Source organism: Abramis brama (assembly GCF_963993115.1).
Source record: "Abramis brama genome assembly, chromosome: 22".
Classification (NCBI taxonomy): domain Eukaryota; kingdom Metazoa; phylum Chordata; class Actinopteri; order Cypriniformes; family Leuciscidae; genus Abramis; species Abramis brama.
The window spans coordinates 29,684,965-29,710,050 of NC_139984.1; the positions used below are offsets into that span (position 1 = coordinate 29,684,965).

The window sequence follows — 25,086 nt, forward strand, 5'->3', positions numbered from 1 at the left end:
GTTAAATCAAATTGGCTTTTGTTGACTATGTTGCCTACGTGCACGTTGTTGCAGTTAGGGGACATTGTACAGATTACTTCGTTTATAGTCCACCAGCGCTCCGATAGGGAGTCATTTATCTTTTCGACAACAAAGTCTGCCTTTCCTCTAGGAGGGTTCGGAGCCTCAAAATCTCATGCATGCATAAGCCACCACTGATTCACCGTGTTTCCAGTCAAGATTTGAGCAAAAAGACAAGTCTGAGAGGGTGCTAGACAATTCTGACAAGACCTCGTTTCATTATTGATTGAACAAGATTGCGAGAGCACAAACTTGATCTTCCCGTTCTGAAGTGCATTACACATGCAGCAAATCAGCACAACCAAGGCCACTGCGCTGGCAGAGTGAACAATGAAAAAACAGCAGAGGCTCAATGCTTGTGTTCAAAGGCGTTTCAGCAAACGCAGGCTCAAACGCAGCATGCTAGAAAACAGCCGTTCTCAACTGGTGTGTCGTCAACCACACATGGGCTGCAGGTCAACGGTGCAAAATGATACTTACAAAAAATGCAATTATTGTGGATACTTAAAATGACATAAACAGGATTATCAACTTTTAAAAGGAAGGTGAAAACCCTTCCCATATGTTTAGTTGTTGGCTATACTAACTTAACGAAAATGAATAAAGCTAAGGTCAATAATTTCAATTTAAACTACAAATAATACATTTCAATAATAATAATACATTTAATGTTTTTTATAATATATATATATAGGCTATATATACACACACACACACACACACACACACACACACACACACACATATATATATATATATATATATATATATATATAGCATATAATAGATACAACTTATTTTAAACAATTTATTTATTAATTAACAATCCTTTATTTTAGTTTATTTTAATAATACATTTCAATGATAATATTTTTGTTATTGTGGTCTTTATATTCTGGCTAATTATCTGCGAATAAATATATATATAAATTAAATATATATAAATATAAAATTAAATAAAAATGTTAAAGAATATATTTTAACAATATTTAATAAAACATTCAATTTTTTTATAAACAGCATTATACATTATTATATATAAGTCATATAAATATTAGGTAAACAATATTTTAAACAACTTATTTTAATTAGCAATAATGTATTTTATTTTATTTAAATAATAAATTCTAATAAATTAAAACTACAAATAATACATTTCAATAATACTACATTTCTGCTTTTCCCCGTGCACCCAAAACATTCAAGCCCTTTTTTCAGATTTACGAGTTTCAATTGCATAGTAAAATTCCATCAAATTGAATTGAATACTTCTTATATATTATTCATATTATGAATTAAGAATTTTAAGTGAGTAAAAAAACTAGAGCTTAATTAAAAATTTTGTTAATTCTTAATGGAACAAGAGAATGGACCATTTAGTTTATGTGATTTGAATTCATAAATGAAAAAAATATATAAATATATATATATATATCTTTACATTTATAAATATGAATAAAAAAAAGTGTTATTAAACTGTTTATTGCTTCATGCAGATAAACATCTCTGAACTGATTTAGTTGATTTAACATATACATTTTTAAAATAAATAACTTACTGGAAAATTCACCCAGCTAAAAAAAAAAAAAAAAATTGAGTGTGTGTTCATTCATCACTAGCTGTCCAATCTGAGCCCTTTAGCAAAAACCAGTTGAGAACAACTTTAATAAAAGTGTGCTTACCTCAGTCGGGTTCTTTACATGCTCATCATTGCGTGAGACTGGACGGACGGTCCGGAGCGCTCCTCACATTCGGACAAATCCTCACTGCGGTTTGTGTCATTCTGGAAGCAGACGGCGGCTCAGTTAGACATTCACATCAGAACCTTCATATTCCTCTGAAATGAACACATTCAGTGTTTAAGCAGCTCAAGAGGATGAAATTAATCTTCACAGATAATTAGCCAGAATATAATACCACAATCAAGAGACTAATGATTGACTAAACGTTCCGTCTTTGCATTGTGTGGCGTTTCAAAAAGCGAAACACTGTGTTTTTTGTTAAGAAAGGGTAATAGTTCTTCTCTTCAACAAGCCACATGATCCGTAGCACAAATAATTAGAGTCATGAGTTTATTCACATCCTAAATATGAGCATTAGTGATGCTGTTTTAGCAAACGCCGTAAGTTAAACCTTACCAGACTAACAGGATTTAAGAATGTTCCGGAATAAGTGTTTGTCTAATGACGATTCTCCATCGACAATCATTTCAAGGTCTGAGAAGCAACTCAGATTGAGTTCAGGTTTCCTGAGTCACCGAAAATTAATTCTGATCCTGTCCTGATTAAATATCCTTAAAACATTTCCCTCAGCGATATAACTTGGGTTTTATTGCACCAAGGTCTGAACCAAATGAATTTAGCAGCAGATTCAATAAACCAAGCGAGTACGAACAGCTCACTCAAATCTAATGAAAGGGAATGGAGATCTCCCTGTCCCTGAATATGATGATTTTAATCCTGGGGTTCATCAATTACTCTTGTCACCAAAAAGAAACAATGCAATAAAGTTGGGATCAGTGTTAACCTTTATTTCATCAGCCATTCGGTTTAATTCAGAGCTGGATATTTTGTACACAACGGTATTCAAAAAGAAAGCCAGACCACGCTAATGTATAATGTTCCAATGCAAAATCAGCATTAATTATCATTTAAAATGTATCATAATTGAGAAGATTACATTATCTTACATTAAATATCTGTCCACATGAAGCAATTAAAGATGCTTCAGCTCATTACTGTCAATAAACAGACACACAATGGATGGGTGGGTGGGTGGGTGGGTGGATGGATGGATGGGTGGATGGATGGATGGATGGATGGATGGATGGATGGGTGTGTGGGTGGATGGATGGATGGGTGGATGGATGGGTGGATGGGTGGGTGGGTGGGTGGATGGATGGATGGATGGATGGGTGTGTGGGTGGGTGGGTGGGTGGATGGATGGATGGATGGGTGGGTGGATGGATGGATGGATGGATGGATGGGTGGATGGGTGGATGGGTGGATGGGTGGATGGATGGACGGATGGATGGATGGATGGATGGATGGGTGAGTGGATGGATGGATGGATGGATGGATGGATGGATGGATGGACGGATGGATGGATGGACGGATGGATGGATGGACGGATGGATGGGTGAGTGGATGGATGGATGGATGGATGGATGGATGGATGGATGGGTGAGTGGATGGATGGATGGATGGATGGATGGGTGTGTGGGTGGGTGGGTGTGTGGGTGGATGGATGGATGGATGGATGGATGGACGGACGGATGGATGGGTGAGTGGATGGATGGATGGATGGATGGATGGGTGAGTGGATGGATGGATGGATGGATAGATATTGCAGTCATATTAACTCATTACATGCATGTTTAATTCAGCAAGAGGCTTTCAGCTCTGTCAGATATAAAACTGTTTATTTTTGAATTTTGAATCCAATTTTGTGTTAAAACACTTGGCAGTCTAATTAAATATAAAAACATTAAACATCATGGCTTTTTCCATCACAATGGAAATGGAAGGTCAAGCTCAATGCATTGCATTGTGAAAACTGTTGCATACTGCACATTTTTGGAAATGTAGTGGCCATTCAATGTACAGTATGCAGAAAATGTGCATACTCCAGTACTTGTTCTGAACATAGCCTGTGCAACAAGACTCATATAGTTTAATAAACAACAACAGACAAAGGTTATATGTCTACAAAGATAAAGACAATGAGTCTATATTATCTGTCGTGCATCTCAATGCCAGTCGCATCCAGCTCTGCATTCGCTAGCCAAACAACTGAGAAACGGGAATGCTTACGGTTCGAGTTCTCCAGAGAAAATACAACTCACTGATCAGGGTTTGCAATGACAGTAATAAAAAAGTGCTAAACAGTGCCAAACAGGAAAATAAAAACACCACAATAAGACCCAGAATGAATGAGTCGAGTAATATGTTTGAGAGCGGTGGGAAAGCCATCATTAATGTGCAAGCGTTTGAGAGGTCACAGAGCTTGTTTTGTGAGAGTATATGAAAGAGCATTAACTCTCATCTGAAACATGACTATGCAAAAACAAATATCTTCAATTATTCAATGCTGCTGGACTCAGAAACACACACGGCCGGCCGCTGTGACAGACGCCCTGCGAAAGCTTTGATTCTTCAAATAACGCTCTTATAAATAGCTAATTTATCTGATTTACAAGACAGCGTTTCTTCACCCTTTTCATCTTTTTCATCTTCATAGAGTGTGTTTGGTGCCCTTTAAAGATATGCTTGGGAAAATACCAAGAAAATATGAGTCTAAATGAAAAGGAAGTGCTAAACAATGACTCGACATGACCAGGAACCGTGAATCCCATCCTCCTTCGACCCCAAGGATCGCTTTTTATAATGTCTGATCCATTTACCATTGAGATACTATTGTAGTTTTTAATATAATATTTTTATAGAGAGATTTTCTGTTCTCATTTTAAATTTAGTTAAAGTTTTAGTAAATTTGTTGTGTTTTTGTCATTTTTAAAACATATTTTTTATAAATTATTAATTAATTAGTTTTAGTTATTTTAGTACATCAAGTTAAACTAAGAAATATTGCCTTGGCAACTAGCTGAAATACATTAAGTTTAAGGTTTTATAAATATTTTATTTTATTTAGCTTTTATTTTATTTATTTTTTAGTCTAAGTTATCGGTACACTATATGTAACTTTCGGCCCTCTAGCAGTTAAAAAACAAAACTGCATGTATTTTGAGGAAGAACATTGTTCTTCGGCTCTGCGTGACTGGATGAAGATGAATATGATTCTCCTACTGCTCATAAAACATTCAGTACTAGGCTTCAGAGATATGACCAGTTTAGATGAAGAGGATTTCAAGTTGACTAGCTGATAACATTACTGTAGCTTTACCCAATAATAGACAATAAATTCCAGCACAGCGCTACAACAACCATAATGAAATGATCTTCACAATAGATAATGCTTTACATGAACACTGTTAAAGAGCTACATATGACAATATATCTGTTCAATAAAACACCTTCCTCACATGTTGAGTAATAAAAACACCTTCATCTCTGCGTCGCTTTTACAACATTTCAAATCCATCAGTTCTCGTCATCATTGAAAAGCCGAGTCGATGTTGATTCTTGTTTTATTACGAGCTCTGTCTCGTTCTCGCTCTGCCAGCAGACTCTCCTCTGTTCGGCGTTTAAAGCGGGAGATTCTCCAGAGGTTGGAGATTTAACTGCTCCATGTCAACCTTTCTCTCTAAATGCGTCTCTATAGCACACATTGTATTTATCGTGCAATTTATACCCGGAAATGAGTTTTTATGTGCATAGCATATGCATGGGTAGGTTTAGTAGTGGTGTGGGGTGCGTGTGTATTATACGTTTGGTTAGGATTAGTGGTGTGTATTACACTCAATAAAGTGCGTATCAAATGCACCCGAAAACTGCATATCATAGGCACTTAAAAACTCATTTTCGTGTGTAAATTGTACGATAAACACAATGCGTGCTATAGAGACGCATTTTCATGAGATCAGGCTGGACACTCACACACCACACACACACACACACACACACACACTCAACTAACCTCTGCCACTCATACACCAGACACGCGGGAAAGTTACTGGAGCAATTTTTCTCTGTTTATGGATCTGACGAGACACACACAGGCGAGTGACGCAAACACAATTTACAACGAAAACCATCCCGACAGGTCTAAATTATAAACACTTATAATATGCTAACCATAGTGAATCAGGGGAAGACAAAAACACATTCTGGAAGAAGGATTGATGGTGCATTGACTCATGTAGTAAATGTTGATTGATGATGATGATCTATTTATGTTTAAACAGCATTCAGCTGTAAATAAATAAAACCATAATTAAATATTTAAATAAACAAATAAATAACTAATTAAACAGACAAAGATTATAATTAAATGTTTAAATAAACAATTAAATAACTAATTAAACAAACAAAAACTAAAATTAAATGTTAAAATATAATATGTAATTATAATGTGTATATATATATATATATATATATTTTTTTTTATATATATCTTTTTTTTTGCTTGCATTTTTTTCCTCTCTAAAACACACAGTTACTGTATTTTTGAATGGTCGTCAATAAGGAAAGATGTTTTGACAGCAGTGTCTACCACAGGGGTCAAACAGCAGGAGTGTTTGAACTGTTTGGTGTCGTATTCTTGCGAGGGACTCAATCTTGCACAACAACGTCAGTGAAAACACAGGCTTTCATGCTCACTCCTACTGGCGTCTGCACACACATCTGCCTGTGACCGTTTCATTCTCTCTCCATCTCTCTCTTTATCTCTCTCCATCTCTCTCTCCATCTCTCTCTTCATCTCTCTCTCCATCTCTCTCTCCATCTCTCTCTCCATCTCTCTCTTTATCTCTCTCTCCATCTCTCTCTCCATCTCTCTCTTCATCTCTCTCTCCATCTCTCTCTTCATCTCTCTCTCCATCTCTCTCTTCATCTCTCTCTCCATCTCTCTCTCCATCTCTCTCTTCATCTCTCTCTCCATCTCTCTCTTCATCTCTCTCTCCATCTCTCTCTCTCAGCCCACTCTGCGACAACTATGACATCATAGAGGAGGCAATACAAGCTCACATCATAATCAGACAGAATGTCCATTGCATTTTGCTGTGTGTTAGGAAACAAATATACGAAATGAAAATATTCCAGGAAATTCTACAACACTCTCCGTCAAGGTTCGCCAGTCTCGCCTCAAGACCCAATTTGAGGCCCCCTTGCGAAGGACCGCTAAATTATTCATGAACACATTCTCTGCGGGCACTAACAGCAAAATGAGCAGAAGAAACGCTGAAGGAACTGATGTCACAGGGTCACGGGCTTATTTTAGTGCCACGCTATACGCTGAGTCCAGAAAACACCAACAACATGGGACTGTTTTAGAACTTAAGAAGGTTCTGCCTCACTTAAATCAGCACAGCAGAACATTTTAGATAATGAGTTTAATCCTTCGGGATATATACTGTTGCATAATGCACAGTATACACAGATGCTGACTATGTCTTTAAAGATAATGTGTGGTTATGTCTGGAATGGAATTAGTTTTACATACAGCACACAGTGAAAATGGCACGAATATGACATATTGGACAATTATATATAAAACAGCATAGTTTGAAATGAAGGGTTTGATGTTTGTTGATCGTGAAGTTCTCTCCTCCTGTCCACATTCAGTTCACACGAACCGATCGTCAGTACACACAGCTGGATTCAACAAAGTTTGTGAAATTAAATGTTTATTAGATATTCAAAGATTTGTTTACATGATATAATGTGTATATGCTGACGGTAATTGAGAAAGTAGTGTTTGTCTTTTTATTATTAAAATAAAAATATAAAATATAAAAGCAAACGCTATAATACTTTGCATATGGCATTTATTTTCTTTGTTCAACAGTTCTATCAAATAACGTATTAGATAGGATTGTTAAACAGAGACTGTCGTAAACGAATGACGATTAAATAAAACAAAATAAAAGTCCTGCTTCCGACAAATGCCAAACATGCCACTGCCTCCGGTTTATTACAAAATAATAATCACAGACATTCATTCCTTTCATTAATTTATCCCTCTTTTATAATTAATTAATAATTAGGGATGCACTGATATAAAATTTTTGGCAGAGACCGATATTTCTTTATATTTGAAAGCTGATAACCGATATATCTTCCAATAAAATATATTAGACAGGACTGTTAAACAGAGTTCGGCGTAAACGAATGAAGATGAAATAAGACAAAATAAAAGTCCTGCTTCCGACACGTCGGCCAAACAGAAAAACTTTTCGGCCAATGCCGATATTTAAAAAACGCCAAACATTCTACTACCTCCGGTTAATTAACAAATAATATTCCACAATCACAGACATTGATATCATTAAACTTTTATTCATTTATACCTCTATAATTAGGGATGCACTGATATGAAAATGTTGTCCAAAACCGATATTTCTTTATATTTGAAAGCCGATAACCGATATATTGGCCGATAAAACATATTAGATGGGACTGTTAAATAGAGACCAGCGTAAAAGAATGAAGATGAAATAAGACAAAATAAAAGTCCCTCTTTCGACACATCAGCCAAACAGAAAACTTATGCTGATATTTAAAAAAAAAAAAGCCAAACATCTCCAGTTTATTAAAAAATAAAAATCCCCAATCCCAGACATTCATATCTAGATTTGATTTCTCAGAGAGCAGAAAACAAGTCACTTGCTCTTTTACAGAGACTGTGTAAAAAAAAAACAAAAAAAAACAAAACAAAAAAAACACAGATGTGTTTAATTCAGAAGAGATTTAAATCACAAATCTGTGAATACAAATCCCATCTGATTAAGCAGAACAAAAATGTCGAATCTCAGCACTAGTCAAAACACACATTACCAAACACACTAAATCACATTCAAAAAAGACAAACGACTGTCGATATTCTGTCCGACCGGAGACACATTATTTGTGACAAGCTGTGTTTTGCTCTGAACGAAAATCTCACCATCTGGGGAATAAATGTGGGAATATATTTTCACCATTTCCAGTGATATTCATTTTGCTGTCACAGATTCGTTGACTGGTCTGTGCCACCTTATAGCTGTCTAATTCACACTCGCCCACATGTGAAAGTTTGTCGTGTAGGTGTGCTCTACCTGGAAGACCCACTCAAGACACCAAACTAGACTAACAAGCAAGATTGACATGCGATTTACTCAGTAACACACACACACTCACGCAGATATTGCAGTGGGTGGAGGCTGAAGGGTTGTCAAATGAAATCTTTATGGGGGAAATGGCCAAATATCCCTCCTGCCTTCCCATTTAGAGATTCATCTGCTCGCTAGCAAAATCCCATTTCCAGCCTGTCATCCACCCGTGATGATTCCACTGGGAAGTTCAGTTTATTTAGAGTCGTAGAAGGAAGCGCTGCCACTCAGCGGGTTCATCCTGGAGCTAATGGCTGCTTAGCGCCCCGCTCTCCAGAAATTCATACATAATGCTTGTCGTCTGTGGAAGAGGCATAACTCGCGCTATACGATGCAGCAGGCGATGGAGAAATCACAAATGAGATCTCTTTAATATCTCAATATTTTCTCTTAGGTGTCAAAGAGATTAAATGGAAATGTGAGAGACTTTTCTGAAGTACAGAAAGACCCTAGTCATCAGAAGAGATCTCAATAATGTCTCAAACTGTGCTGAGATTTGCCGAGATTCCAAAATCTGTCAGTCAGTCAAGCCAGAGATCTCAATATGAACTCAAACATTTCTCATTAAGACCGCTATAACTAGGGATGCACTGATATGAAGATTTTGGCAGAAACCGATAATTCTTCATATTTGAAAGCTGATCTTTTAAATAAAATTTTTTATATGTTTTTGAGAGCTTGATTACAAAAACAAAAGTCTCACCATTAAAAGCCATGTCTCAAGCACACAATTATTGTCACGGTTGGCTTAGATAGGAAGACGAAGACAAACAGATTGTACATCTAGTTCCCAAGTTCTCCAAGCAGGCAGGATGAAAACAGAGATCAGACAAAGACAGAGTGAACTGATGTGAAGACAGGAGGAACTAAATAGCAAACACAGATGATGGTAATTAATAGGACACAGGTGATACAGATGAACATAGGAACATGTGACAAATGACAACTAACTGAAAAGTCCATGAACACAGTGGTGACAATTATAATGTTCTCATTATAATCGTATGTCGTATATGACACTTTTGATGCACATATTGTACTTTACTGTATTTCATTTTTTTACATTTCCCCTAAGGAACTGTAGGAGAAACATTTGAGATAAAAACTGAGTGTTTGACATGGTAATGGATATGACAATGTTGATATGTTTGGTCTTGGTGGAATAGACCTGCTACACTGCTTTTACTGTTATTGTTGCACATGTACATGACTTGCTACTGCCAATACACACACAACACGCTGCTGTGAGCAAGTAAGACATGCTGGTGCTGTACAATATAACATACATGAATTACCCGTATCAGATCTGTACAGGTGGAGCTGGGGAAGGTGGAGGGTTTCTGAAAGCACACTGCAACTGCTACAGCAAATGCTGACCAAGTATTTGAATGTTGAGCAGCTCATTGGCTACTGATACAACAGGAACCAATCAGCTGTGCCCTATAGAGAATGATGTGATTGCAAGCAGATTGAGTTAAGGACCAATCAGCCGCCGCCATCTAGAGTTTCATGAAAGAACTTTGTATTTTCCTTTATATCAACAGTTTATCTTAGACATCAATGAGAATAAATGGAGACTTTTCTTAAATAAAACACCCAAGTGTCAACAAGATTTTCTGAACAGATCTCAACAAACGTCTCAATCTATGTTCAGATGTGCCAAAGCCTGCAGTCAAAATACTCAGCATGTCAACCATTAACACATTTGCTTCTGTTTTGGATATTTAGGGAAAAACATTTGAGTTGAGAGATACAGTAGGCCAAACTGAGAAAATACACAGCATTGGTGTTGACTGATGAATTTGCACATGGGTGGTCTTAAAGCATATTAAAAAACACCACATAGACATATAAACAACATCAAAAACTTGATTTTCACCACATGGGGTCTTTAATAAAACAAATTATACTGCCTCACAGTATATGCTAAAGTAAGTGTCTTAAGCAGTAAGCAAAAGTGTTCCACTCTCTCCCCTGGAAGTAAACCTGAAAACATGTTTTATCTTTAGCTTTGGAAAAAAAAGGTGGGTGTGTGAAAGAGATCTCGTCAGAAAAACACTTATGGCGCATCACGGTACGTGTAACTACATGGCTCAGTCTGTGCAGGGTGGTAGGATCTGTCTGTTGGCTTTTTCCGGGTGTTTCTCAGGGTGAAACAGGGTCTTTAACAAGCATCGCCACACTGACAGAGTTGTCACAGCGACAGCGTTTCCAGTAAAATACCTGATTAAACCGCCACAGTTGTCAGACCGCAGCGCTCATTTACAGTCTGAAGCCATGCATTTCCAATAGCAACACCATGAATGAGAGCGAGAAGGCAAATGGAGACACGGATCAACAATGGAAAGGCCAGAAAGCAGGATTAGAAGATCAGATCGAGATGAACGCTGAGAAAATCTCAAAGTTTGATCTTCAAAGAAGAGCTCCTGATTTCTCAAGCAGAAACTTCACATACTGTAATACCACGAGACCAGAGAATCACTTTACACAAATTTCACACAACAGTTCTCTTACAAAACCATGTGAGCTGACTAACTAGAGCATTGGCCACTCAAAAAGCCAAAATCAAAAATGAATCCAAGATAGCAGAGTCAAGAAAAATGTCAATTATTAATATATTCTACCCATTACCGAAACAAATAGATAAAAAAAACCTGTTGTTAAAAATGGACACTTTTACCTAAAACTCATGTGTATTTTTAGTAGGGATGCATAAAAGTCTTTTAATAGCCAAACACTGTTATGGTGATAACCAATAAATGTCCAATATAAAAATGTATACTACTTTGTCTAAACAAAATGTTAATTATTTACGCAATTTTATCTAAAAAAATAAAAAAATAAAAACAGTAAAAACTTTTTTTTCATTTTACAAGTTAATTTAGACATCACAACATTATGATGTACAGTATGACAAACAAATATTTTTATTTTTACTATATAATTATTAAGAGATCTGCTAAAAGCGATATAAAATAAAAATGAAAATATATATATATATACATTTTAAAAAGATTACACATACAATGTGACAGTCGGGTATGAAATTAATTAATACATTTTCTAAGAAATTATTATTTAAAAATAATTTTCTAAATTATTGTATTTTTATTTATCTATTTTTATTGCATTTAATTGCATTATTTGTATCGCAAACGTTACTATTAAAAATAACAACACAAATATTTCAAAACAGAATGTGGACATTTTTTTGAGAGTTTCATTATATTTATTAGTATACTAAATGTATTAGTCATTATAAGTCATAGTGTTCTTCTGACAAAGATTTAAGCTTTTCTGAAAAATGTATCAAACTTAAGTGAGTTTCTCTTGCTTTAAGCATAAACTCAATTAATTTTGATGCATTTTTCAGAAAACAAGACTATTTTCAAGTCTCAAAAATACAGAATGAGAAAATAATTTGGCATTGTGCTGAACTGAATGCTCGGTCCAATCAAATTCACTTCGGTTTGCAGCACTATGGCATTTAAATATCTGAGCCGAGTATCGCACACCCAAACTGCAAGTGGTGAGAATTGCATATGAAAGGCGCATCACAAAATATAAGAGAGATCACAATAACGCTTGCCATGGTGAGATCCCTGGAGATTCTCACCTCTCGTACGGAGGTTCAGACCAGCCATTCGAGCACAATGCGGCAAGCGTCTCGTATTAGCATTGAGAGAGGAAGACAGCGAGACGCACATACTGATGAGGGTTGCAGAGGGTTTGCGTGACCCAGGTGCATATAGATGCTTGTGCACAACAACTGCAGAAACATGTCATTTACATACACAGCGTCCCTTTGATGTGCTGAATCATTGTTAGTTCTCCATACAGAAGAGGACATGTTTATTAAAAATCTCTTTTTCCATTCATTTCACCCAGTAAACACACACACTCTCACAAAAACCCCGAACAATAGGCCGAACTCTCAGTGAACCGACACTAAACGTCTCAGCGGATAAACTCCATCCGCGTCTGACCGTCGAGTGACTCGTTCCCACTGCCTCACCTGTAGTTTGTTGCACCGGCATCTGTGTGTCTCATGTCTTTTGTTCCACAAAGAAGCGCTGTCACCGTCTGACAGCATCGTTCTGCTGCGGACGCTGAGACATTCACTGGACTAAAGCAACACATTCTGCTGCTATATAGCAGTGTTGAACTAACAGCCTGTTTATCACCTGATGTGTCTTTTACAAAGTATTGATTTTGTTGTTAGGCTCTACTAAAATAGGTTTTCATGTTTAAATGTTCAAAAACATATTATTTTCCTCATATTCTCCATTGTTGCAACTCCTCCCTTCCCGGTCTGTCAGTAACGCTCAGGGGTGTGTTTCCCGTACAACGTTGTAACTCTCTGCTTCACTACTATAGTATGATGCATCGTTGAAGAAATCAACTAGCCAGTCACGACTGTTTCCCAAAGCCGTATTGTCATATATTGGTCGTTCAACCATGTTGGTTAATGATGTCACACAGGTGGTAACTTATTTTAATGAATCTGTTTGAGATTGAATTAATGCTAGATGTTTTGCTATAAATTACGGACATGACATTCTCAGTTATTTTTCTTTATTTCCAGATTCAATCATAGGCTCGTTCTTACGTAATAGACCTCGTTCGCACATGAGCACTCTTCAAAAACAACGCTTTAAATATCTTGACAAACTAAAAGATGTAAATGACATTTGTATTTGTTCTAAATTAAAGACACAGGTTGTACTGAATGTCAGCTTGCTTATATTCCTCAAGATAAGGATTTATTGAGTTCACATGTCAAGTAAACCAGAAACTCTGCTTCTAACCACAGATCGAGAGTTGTCAATCCAAACACAACTCTGCGATGCTGTTTGCAAATGTTTGTTGGAACAATGGTTTCGGGAAACACAGACTCATTGAACTGCTGATAACGAAGGAACTTGCAAACATAGTTTACTAACGATGCTTTTGGGAAACACACCCCTGTTTAGTTCCTGTCTCTATGAAGCCCCTCCTTCTGAAAAGCACACTGTGCTCTGATTGGTCGGCTGGACCGTTGTGTTGTGATTGGTCAAGCGCTACGAGTGTGTTTGGGAAATGTCCCGCCCCTTTCCATAAACACCAGTTTCAACACACTACAATCTCAACCAGGCCCCGCCCCTTTATTATGCATATTAATTATATAATATTTGTTTGTTCCCGGAGGAAACTCAAGACTACAATGGAGGCGTTTCAGGGAGTTCAGAAACACTGACACTGATATAGAGAATAACTCCAGCTGGAGGGACCTTTTTCATTCTCAAACAGCAACATTACACACTAAAGAAAGATGAACATGTGAAATGCAGGTTTTGCTTTTAATATATGAGATGGGAACTAAACTGAATAAATTGGTCACACCTGAATAGGAACTGGAACAACAGGAAGAGGAATTTACGGAGTTTCCTCTGTAATGATTCTCCTTTGGCCCAGAATCACATCACCTTCCTTCCTAAAGCAGTGTGTGGTGGTGGAGAGACAGAGTAAAATAGTTATTTAGAGCCTCTTATTTCTGTCTCTTGTCCTATGATGAATCCCTAACACGCTCATTCTGTCCTGAGTGGCCGAAGAAATGGGACACGGCCTGCAGTGATGCGATCCGAGAACAATCCGAGCGCTAGCATGAAGATCAAAACTATTATGCTCCACTTTTCTGCCACTTAACCTCTTTAATGTGGCCGCCCGTGACCTCTGATTCTGTACGCATCAAACTCTGAAGAGTCAGAGTCTATCAGCAGAAGATGATAACTAAAGAGGTGGACACTCTCTGTCAGTTTGTTTCTCAGTATCTCTCTTACACTTTCTTTCTTTCTTTCATTATGTTTAGAATGGAAGCATACTAACTGAATACTGTACAGAATACACTACAGCATATGCTGCATATAAACACATTGCATTGTGTGATAAAGTTCATCTGCAAAGCTCCTCTGTAATAGTTCATCCAGGTGTTGCATGCATAAAGAAATATCACCTAATGTGCAAAGTGGGTAGTATGCATATAAATAATGCTTTTTCAACATCATTACTCCTTCAGAAATCATTCTGATATGATGATTTGATGCTCAAGAAACATTTCTGATTAATATTAGTGTTGAAAATATCAATTTAAAGCTGTTATTGAAGTTTGCAGCACAATATTTGAACAAAAGGGTAAAAATTACGGTCATTAATGTCTCGTTAGATCCAGCCTTCTGCCCGCTTTAAATCAGACACAGAAATAAAGTAGTGCGTAAGATTAAAATGTATTTGAATGAACTATAGCATTTATTTGAATGAGAGCGAAAGAGATATATATGCGGGGTCTATCTAATGTCTATTATCAACAGAGATTTAAGTTGAATTATTTCAAAACCAACAATGTTAACCAATCATTGCTGAGAAATATAATGTAGCTATTTTATTTGTTAAGTTTCTTTGCTCCTGAATGTTTCTGTGTATATATGAACAATTACATAATGATTATGATTGGTATTTTACTTCTGGAAGGCATGTGCGCTGATATCTCTGTGTCTGAAGGAGCAGCGGGTCCTCTGACGGTGAATAATGCAGACGGTCATGTGTCTGTGTTAAACTGCTGCACTTTCTCTTCTGCTAACAGAACAAGTCTGACAAGGTCGATAGAATGTGCCGGCGCAGTTCTGATCTGTACGAACCAACGCATGAATTCACTGTTTCCATGAACCACAGCAAAAAAAGAGGAGAGCCATTCCTTCAGATCCAGAGGTGAAGAGCTGAATCATTTGTTTATAGTCACTTTACAGACTAAATACTGGTTAAAGAAACTGTTTTCAGACAAACAGTCCTTTTGAAGAGTAAATGCATGCTTAAGACATTGATTCTCAAGCTTTGTTTTGATGCATTTTGACTATGAGCTGCAGTGAATTAAAAAAGATTGTAATTGTTTTCCAGCACACATATCTAAACATTCTTAAATCAAGATACATTTACTTGAGAGGTAAAATCACATCAGACAACAAGTCTTGATTATAAAGGCATTCATAATGCATTATATATGTTTATAATTGATTGTAAAGTTAAAATGCATTATAATATTTGCAGATTCCTTGTTGCATCTGAAATTGGTTGTTTGTTATGCTTTTAATGCTTTATAATTTCAAAAGGTGCAGAAATGACTAGATACGTATATTAATGTATTATAACTGTGCTTACAATTATTATTATTATTATTCACACCATACAATGCATTATAAGGTGCATAATTAATGCATTAAAAACACTTTTATAAAGCATTATATATAATAGCTTTGAGTAAAGTGTCACAAAAAATATCTACCAGTGGGTTCAGACAAATAAACTCGTTTTCTCCATAGTTACATTTTTTTTTCTGACCTGAATGGCAGATTTTTTAAAGCATAAAATCACTTAATTTTTTATCAATTTTAATATCTCTAATAAAATATGCAGCACATGATTATTAGGTAAAAGTGAGGAAATGAATTAAATATCATGCAGATATGATGGCAGGATTAAAACCAGTCATGAGAACAGATTCAAACTCCACCGGCTTAAACTGACAACCATTCCAACCCCAGAGATTAGCTGGATACGGCATGCTGGGAAAAAGCAAGAGAAAGAGAGGGAGAGCGAGCGAGAGAGAGAGAGAGAGAGAGAGAACGTTTTTGGTTTTCCCTGTAGGTTTAGTCGTTTTCTCCTTCATGTATTCCTGAAGCTCTTGCTCTGGTTGTATTTTCCCCCTCATTCATCTCTATTGGGTTCTTTTCAGCGCTGATTAAATTAAAAAAGCAACAGCTCCACTGAGGACAATAATACAGAACAACAAAAAACGCTTTTGGAGACCCTTGGGAGACACTTCAGCAGTTACAGAGTGGGCCGATTACACCGTGAATAAACAGCACCGCGTTCAAGCCTTCCGCTTCCCTCTGTAAACACAACTAGCACAACCCAGAACGGCCTCATGCTAGCGTAGCGTTACAGTAAGACATCCTGCAGTCGGCCGAAACCAACAGGCCTGTCATGACAAATCACGCTTTACATCCATCAGCTCGTAGAACTGACCGTTGAAACGATCTTTACCAATCAAAGCAGAATACTGTTTCATGAAGCTAAAATGACATTTTCAGGACATACTTTCCCTCAGATCTGTTAAAGGTCAGTGTTGTTTACAAGACCAGGGCAAGGGTCTTTTCTGGAATAGACTTCATTGTTGGAGTGCGGTTCATTAACAGAATTAATGGAAATTTATTTTTATTTTTTGCTTTATAGTTAAGTAAGAAATACTTCATGCAAAAATGTAAATTCAGTCGTCATCATATTAGAATGATTTCTGAAGGATCATGTGACACTGAAGACTGGAGTAATGATGCTGAAAATTCAGCTATGATATATTCACATAGAAAACAACTATATTAAATTCTAATAATATTTCACAATAGTACTGTTTTTACTATACTTTTATCAAATAAATGCAGCCTCAGTGAGCAGAAGAGATAAATTAAAAAAATTAAACCCCAAACTGAACGTCAGTGACATCATGCAGCAGTTTTGCAGATTCTTCAAAAATATATATATATTTTATATGAATTTATTTTAGTAATATTATTCATAAAATAACAGCATACAGATTTGGAGCAACAACAACAGGGGCACAAACTGTCTTGAGTGTGTTTGTCAGGAACTCAAAGACCCGCTCCGTCCCGCACAGGATCATGGGCCGTCTGTTGGGTTTGGAGGACTGCCAGATTCACGAGGTCTTCTCGCCCAGATGAAGGTCAGTCCTGAGGAGAGACGCTAAATGATGGTGTCAGCCGGAGTTCTCCGGCTCCGTGTGGAGCTTTTCAATTGTCAGCCTGATCTAGGGACTGAACCACGGCCGGTCTCGCTGTATCTCTCTCTCTGTCTCTCCTCGGGGAAATCTCTGACAGAACAACATGATATCTGCGCTATAAGTGGAGCTCCACTTCACAAAGAAAGAGATTCGGTATCTGGAGATCTCATCTGCGCAGCACTTCTATTCAAATTGTGGCGCATTCAATTCACAGTTAAATTCACCAAGATGCGACTTTGATTTTCCACTTGTGTGCTGATATATTCACCTTAATTAAACTGTCTTTCTGTGGTTGCTGAATTAATGCATTTGGCCCCGACAGCGAGAACTCATCAATGCAGAAATATCATTATATGACTAACAAATCAAGTGGTAAAATGATTTGAAAACATCACACTCTTAGAAAAAAACGTTCAATGGGTTCCATATAGAACTCTAGGGTTCTTGACTCAATTTTGAAGAACACTTTATGCCAAAAAGGTTCTATAAAAGGAAAAATGTCTTACATTATTGCATAACACTTTCATGTTTAACAGGTTATTTAAAATGTTTCAATCTAGGTGTTTAGTTCATAAAATTAAATTAAAATAAATAATGAATTAAAACTAAATGAATTCAAATTTCAAACTAAATCCATTATATGTCCAACAGTCAGTCATGAAAGCATTCGCATATCCCAATGCTTTGCTTCTTGATTATTGAAACAATTGAAATCTTATTTAATTAAATCTGATTTCATAATTAACACTGTTACTGAACTGAATCAACACTGAATTGACTCAAAGTGAATAATGACAATATTTCTACTGCTCCTTACAGCTGAACTGAACTCGTTTCACAATGAATGAACAAAGTTATTGAATGGAACTGAATCCACACTGAACTGACTTGAGCAGAATTATGACACTAATGTCTTTTTGCAGCTGCTTTACAGAAGAATTGAATTCCACTTGCATCATTGAATCTGTTATTTTCCTGTTTATTACTGTGAAGCTGCTTTGAAACATGTAGGCTGTATTGTATAAAGCACTATATAAATAAAGGTGACTTGACTTGATCAATCTTGAAATGATAAAGTCAGGGCTTCAGTGCGCCTCTCAACACAAGCATCATGTGCTGCTTTGACCTCAGTTTCTGTGAATGGCCTTTGCAGCCGGTGTTGTGAATGTTGAGTATGTCAAGCACAAATAAATACCGTTCTCCACGATACGACCTTTTAAATCACAACCACACTTGATGTGTACTTTAAAAAAAAATCATATAAATCACCACCAATCCAACGCTCACACTACTAAACAACAAAACTACACTGAAAGGACCAAAAATGGTGCCGCTGCTTCAGGAAAGCTACATTTCGGAGAAGAAGAAAGGCGCAGAGCGGCTCCTCTGAGAGCGTGGGTCAATCCCACTGTACATTTGCAGTGCACAAGTGTCTGAGTGTTCAGCTGAGCAGAACGGACCCCTTTCCTGAGAGCAGAGAAAAGAGACGGTCTTGCCAAAGAGCCCATACCGTGTTCATCAGTCACAGCATGAGAGAGCACAAGAGCAGGCACACGGATCCATCAGCATTTCAACTGGGCTTTTCAGCTTTGCTGTGAATCCTGAAGGCGTTTCTGGGTTTTTGATCGACCTGCTCTGTTGGTCGTCGCCATATTCTGTGGTAAAGACAGAATCAGTTTAAGTTGGATATTATTCAGGGATTAAACTGAACCAAAACCGAACATACAGGTAGAGCATGAGCACACTTTTAACCGCAGACAAAAGAGTATCCCAAGCAACATGTCAGTCGGTCTTCATATCTACGGCACGTTTCCCGAAAGCATAATCAAAGATTAACAAGAGCGCTGGACTATGGTTTAATTCAAAGTGCAAGTAGAGCACATGCATATTTCTACTCTCTTTCCAGGTTTACTGAAGACATACAGTAGCGTTAAGCCGATAACCGATATATTGGCCGATAAATCTGAAACTAGAGATTTTTTAGAGCCTGATAACAAAAACAAAAGTCTCACCATTAAAAGCCATGTCCCAAGCACACAATTATAATGTTCTCAATATAATTTTACATAGCCTATATGGCACACTGAACTGTTGCACTTTACTGTATTTTCCTTTTTTGAAGTGATTCTAATCATATTTCAAGCAATTCAAAACCATCATGTTGAACAGTGCGCATCTGAAGCATCTCAGCTCAAGGAAATAAACCATTATTTATCGGCTTTAATATATAAATTTAATATATTTTTTTATCGGGCCGATAACGATAACATTAAAAGTGAACATATATTGGCCGATACTGATATGGTGGCAGATATATTGTGCATCCCTAATAAATATAAATATATACAGTGGGTACGGAAAGTATTCAGACCCCCTTAAATTTTTCACTCTTTGTTATATTGCAGCCATTTGCTAAAATCATTTAAGTTAAAATTTTTTTCCTCATTATTGTACACACAGCACCCCATATTGACAGAAAAACACAGAATTGTTGACATTTTTGCACATTTATTAAAAAAGAAAAACTGAAATATCACATGGTCCTAAGTATTCAGACCCTTGCTCAGTATTTAGTAGAAGCACCCTTTTGATCTAATACAGCCATGAGTCTTTTTGGGAAAGATGCAACAAGTTTTTCACAGCTGGATTTGGGTATCCTCTGCCATTCCTCCTTGCAGATCCTCTCCAGTTCTGTCAGGTTGGATGGTAAACGTTGGTGGACAGCCATTTTCAGGTCTCTCCAGAGATGCTCAATTGGGTTTAAGTCAGGGCTCTGGCTGGGCCATTCAAGAACAGTCACGGAGTTGTTGTGAAGCCACTCCTTCGTTATTTTAGCTGTGTGCTTAGGGTCATTGTCTTGTTGGAAGGTGAACCTTCGGCCCAGTCTGAGGTCCAGAGCACTCTGGAGAAGGTTTTCGTCCAGGATATCCCTGTACTTGGCCGCATTCATCTTTCCCTCGATTGCAACCAGTCGTCCTGTCCCTGTCCCCCCTTTCTCCCATCTCCCGACTGCATCTCTGGAGCTCAGCCACAGTGATCTTTGGGTTCTTCTTTACCTCTCTCACCAAAGCTCTTCTCCCCCGATAGCTCAGTTTGGCCGGACGGCCAGCTCTAGGAAGGGTTCTGGTCATCCCAAACATCTTCCATTTAAGGATTATGGAGGCCACTGTGCTCTTAGGAACCTTAAGTGCAGCAGACATTTTTTTGTAACCTTGGCCAGATCTGTGCCTTGCCACAATTCTGTCTCTGAGCTCTTCAGGCAGTTCCTTTGACCTCATGATTCTCATTTGCTCTGACATGCACTGTGAGCTGTAAGGTTTTATATAGACAGGTGTGTGGCTTTCCTAATCAAGTCCAATCAGTATAATCAAACACAGCTGGACTCAAATGAAGGTGTAGAACCATCTCAAGGATGATCAGAAGAAATGGACAGCACCTGAGTTAAATATATGAGTTTCACAGCAAAGGGTCTGAATACTTAGGACCATGTGATATTTCAGTTTTTCTTTTTTAATAAATGTGCAAAAATGTCAACAATTCTATGTTTTTCTGTCAATATGGGGTGCTGTGTGTACAATAATGAGGAAAAAAATGAACTTAAATGATTTTAGCAAATGGCTGCAATATAACAAATAGTGAAAAATTTAAGGGGGTCTGAATACTTTCCGTACCCACTGTATAAATAATATTTGTCCTATTCAAAGCCAGTGTGCATGATTAAACCATGAAAATTATGCTCTGAAATATGCAAGTTCATATTATGGTCAATAAATGGCCAATTAAAGCAACAAACAATACTATTTTGTCCATTGCAACTATTTTGATGATTGCAAAACCAACCAGTGAACACAATAATCAATAAAAAATACTTTTATGCAACATTATCCAGCAAACCAGTTCAATCCATCAACACAAGCAACTTTTATTCTCCACAAGAAAGCGCAGTCATTTATTTAAGCCGTGCTGTACATTAAACACGTGAACGCATGCTGAATGTTCCCTTCACGCTCCACACGTCAAAACCCTTTGAGCTAAAACAACTTCTGTTCCAACTTCCCCCCAACTGAACTCCAACACAACTAAAGCTTTCTTTAGAACAAGTAATTATGCGACACGAAATATGTTACCATCTTGCCTTTGCTTTCACGCTGTGTACATTATTAGCAAGATTTAAGTCGCACTTAGTTTCAGCAGCCATTCAACCAAATGTAATGGCTGACGATTATTTATCAGGCACAGTAGGGCACAAGATTTTACATTTTAAAGGAATAGTTCTTTAGTTAATTCCACTAAGCAATTTTATACATTACTTTATAATGAAACGTGTCATTCAGAAGGTTTTGCTTAGTCTATTTCTTTCATCTGAACCATTCATTGATTTTGTTTCCTACAAAATTGTGTTTTTGTTCACTTCATTTGAGGAATAAATAAATCTCCAGCTGCCAGAATCCAGAGTGCGACTTTGAACACTTGAAGAAAAGAAAAGCATACCAGCTTAATCTCAGGATACAGTGCAGGGCATGAAGCTTCTCCGTCAAGAGCAGAAAATTCCCTTTTAAATCCCAGGCCATGACCAACCCTGTCAGCAGAGAGAAGTAAAGCTAAATGAGCTTTTTCCCATTTTAATTACTCAGGAAATCAGCACAAAAGCCTGCTGGCTCTCTGAACCGGGATTAAATGCATGAGTATTGAGGAAGAACGCTGATTACGCACTGCGGCTTTTCTTTGAGCCGTTCCTCGATTTCTAGATCCATTATCTCTTACTGTACAATTGCTAAAGTGGCCCATATATCTTTCTTAAGCAAAGCATTATGATAGTGACCAATAGGCCTGTGATCTGTGAAATACACCAGCCTGAAACTGATGCTAATATGCCACAATTTTAGATTTAGCCTTTTGAAAAAGTTACTAATGTGATATTAAAGATACATTATGCACAGATGTTCCTTTGAAGACAAAATTAGATAAAAATGGATCATTTTTATTCACTTATAGACAAGACACTACATTGTTTTTTCATGCACTGAGATTTTGGGCTGTTTTGCTTCCATTGCTTATTTCCAAAATACACATTTAAGTGTTTATTTACACTTTATGTATTTGCGTCTGTAGATTTCAATTACAATATACATCTTTAAAGTGTTAAAAGTTTTTTCCTCCACTTAAGCAGCACTTATATACACCAAACTTTACAGTTTTATTCCTATTCTGAAGGACTTTACTGAAGGGTTTGTTCCTATATCATTTGCCTGGTATATATTACATTTTATATCTAAAAACATGGTGAAAATGTATTTTTTATGGCTTTTGTTTTGACAGTATTTTCTGATTTATGGAGTGATAAAAAGAGATTTCCAAAATCCCCACTGTAAAAACCTTTAACTCTAATATGTCAACAGAATGAAACAAGAATTTTGAACATGGCTTTATCCAGTGTTCAAATTTATCTGTGCAAATGAATGTAGATTTGATTAGATAAAGTCACATTTGCATATTTAAACATACCATTTTAGAAAACATAATAGAAAACAATTGTATGATGATATTTTTTAGTTAAAGGTGCACTGTGTAATTTTTAGCGGCATCTAGTGGTGAGGTTGCGAATTGCACCCAACAGAAGTTACGGTGGCTGACAGGAAGTGATGTCGTCGTCTGAGACAGCAGAGAGTAGCCAGTTAAAGCAGTGCTATGCATTTGCTTTTTGCTCGCGGGTTTCTCTATAGAGCAGTGGTTCCCAATTCCAGTCCTCGGGACCCACTGCTCTGCACATTTTGTATGTCTCCCTTATTTAACACACCTGAACCAGATCATCAGCTCATTAGGAGAGACTCCATGAACTGAACTGAGTGTGTCAGATAAGAGAGACATACAAAATGTGCAGAGCAGTGGGTCACGAGGACTGGAATTGGGAACCACTGCTATAGAGCAACATATGACGAAACGCGATTGTCCGTTTAGGGCCACTGTAGAAACATGTCGGCATTTCTGTCAACAGATCCTCCTAAATGTTACACAGTGCACCTTTAAAATGTTTACCCTGTAGTATTTTGCCTTAAATACATGCTCATGTTCTTGTAGTGCAAGTTTGCACACCTTGAAATCAAAATGTCATGATATCTATAATTTTCTCCACATCAGAAAGTCTCTTTTTGCACTGATATCATAGCGGACAGGGAAAATAATGTTAGCTAAAAGCCAAATAGCTATTTCATCCCTGTTTTAGGTAACGCAGCCTTTTTACATTCTTTCCACTATATGCAGTAATTTAATTCTGGTTAATGCTATAAAGGTTACAACAATCATATCAGATAATGAAACATAATAATCAGACTTCATTTTGATATGAAATACATACTAAGATTCAGACAATTCCTGATGAAAAAGTCAAGTCCTGCCACACATACTCATTATTTCATCTATTTGGTTGCAACTGCCGTTTCATGTCGTTTTATTTTTATTTTATACCTGTCAAATAATAGGTGGTTTAATTCTTCAGACATGTGTGCGTGTGTTTGTGCATTGCATTAAATGACGAAGAATGAATATTTCATGAGTCCTGTTCAAATCTCATCAAGGTAGAAATGCTCACCTGGAGATTTTCAGGGTAATGCATGAGAGGTCAAAGGTGAAGATGGAAGGCAGCTTGTGGGGTCAGAGAGAGTGCAGTAGTTATGACATGACTGCAAACCATTTACCTTGTCAAATTATTTCAAGGCCATAGCCATCACTTGATAATAGATACAGCACCTGAATGCCTGTAGGATGTGCAAGTCATCTAAAACTCACCTAGCAACCACCAAGAAAGTCCTAGCAACCACATAGCAATGTATAACACACTACTCAGAATACCTTAGTAACCACATAGCAGTATCCTTAACAAAACCTAAAACTTAAACTAATGAAAAAAAAAAAAAAAAAAACATTTCAGGTAATCGAAATTCAACTGGAAAAATATATCTATAACTTAAAAATCCATTAGAAATGTTGCCCTGACAACTAACTGAAATTACTAAAATTAATGAAAAGTACTAAAATTACTGTAATTTCTTTAAATTACTCTACACTGCTCAGTTTATCTAAAACTGAACTGAAAATTAATGAAAACAAGAAAAGAAATATTAAAAACACAAAAGCTCAAATTAAAAAAAAAAAACTTGCTAAAACTTTTACAAAATTCTGTTAGTTTGTTGCAAAATCATATTATATTGCATTCTCACCGACGGTTTCATTTAATTTAGATATGAATCCCATTAGATAAATATTTAGCTACATTATTGTAATAAATATTTTTTTCATTTTTAATTATATTTTTTATAATTAATTTCTATATATTGAAAAAATAAATAAATAAAAGCCACATTCAAAATTCAATGCCAGCGTCTGTGGACTCAAATGAATCATTGAACTATTTTTTATTTGGTTCACTGAAAAT

General features: G+C 36.7%; 1 protein-coding gene across 1 annotated transcript in view; it reads right to left on the reverse strand.

Moving 5' to 3' along the window:
• The window catches only part of dlgap4a (discs, large homolog-associated protein 4a), a 169,569-nt gene that overhangs the window by 131,704 nt on the left and 12,779 nt on the right, over nucleotides 1–25,086 (reverse strand). Inside the window, exon 2 of the mRNA XM_084098390.1 lies at nucleotides 1,743–1,843. The gene's annotated coding sequence lies outside the window, so the exon portion shown is untranslated. The remainder of the gene's footprint in view (nucleotides 1–1,742; nucleotides 1,844–25,086) is intronic.